Source organism: Cyprinodon variegatus, unplaced genomic scaffold (genome assembly GCF_000732505.1).
Source record: "Cyprinodon variegatus isolate N-32 unplaced genomic scaffold, C_variegatus-1.0 Scaffold1342, whole genome shotgun sequence".
In the NCBI taxonomy this organism is placed as follows: Eukaryota; Metazoa; Chordata; class Actinopteri; order Cyprinodontiformes; family Cyprinodontidae; genus Cyprinodon; species Cyprinodon variegatus.
The window spans coordinates 160571-161535 of NW_015151795.1; positions in this window are offsets into that span (position 1 = coordinate 160571).

A 965-nucleotide genomic window follows, 5' to 3' on the forward strand; every position below is an offset into this window, starting at 1 on the left:
GGAAACAAAGCAGGAATGAGAAGAAGAGAGAGGAGCAGGAAATTCAACCCATCTCTTCAAGATCAATTATTATAAGCACTCTGAGATCTTTAGGAAAAACAAGTTAGACACATTAGATTTGAAGTTGAAGATGCCATCGTACACATACTTCAACATTTAGTCATTTAGATGAGGCAGACAGCACTATGAGAATAATGTTCTTTGATTTCTCCAGGGTGTTTTGCAAACAACTCAGCCTTACTTACGCTGTCAGAAATGCCCTAAGATGGAAGTGGAGGCATCGATAACTGGTAATACTGATCAGCTACTACCTGACTAATAAACCACAGTTTGTAAGGCTGAAAGATCAACTGTCTAATCAAGTAGTTGGCAGCATAGGAGCAGTTTAGGGGACTGTACCTTCACCATTCCTCTTTACTTTGTACACATCTGACTTCGTCATCCTCATCCGGTCCTGAATGTGGAAAAACCAAGAGAGATAATTTTAGAAACCATAACAAATGGAATCCTATTACCATAATAAGAGGAGAAGTGAAGGTGGTGGAGGAGTAAAAATTCTTTAGTGTTCAGCTGGAAAACAACCTCAACTTGAAATACAATTTCCAACTCATCTACAAAAAGGGACAATTACAACTGTACTCCTTTAGAAGCTAATTAAGAAGGTCATTCAGTGTTTGCAGCAAGGTGTTGCACATCTTCTATAAATCAGCTTTGGAGAGTGTGATCTCTTCCTCTATCATCCACAAGAGTTACAGCATCAGAGCAAAGGACCTAAAAAAGCTCAACAAGCTCATACAGTAAAGTAGGGCAGCTCCTTCAAGAAACTACTAATTGCAGTTGAGGACTCGTTACACAACAATAGTACTGTTCTCCATCTTTCAGAAAATTAAAAAAAATAAGGACAACAATGAGCATCCTTGTCAGAAGACCATTAAATGAGTATCTACAGGGAAACGTTCATCCAG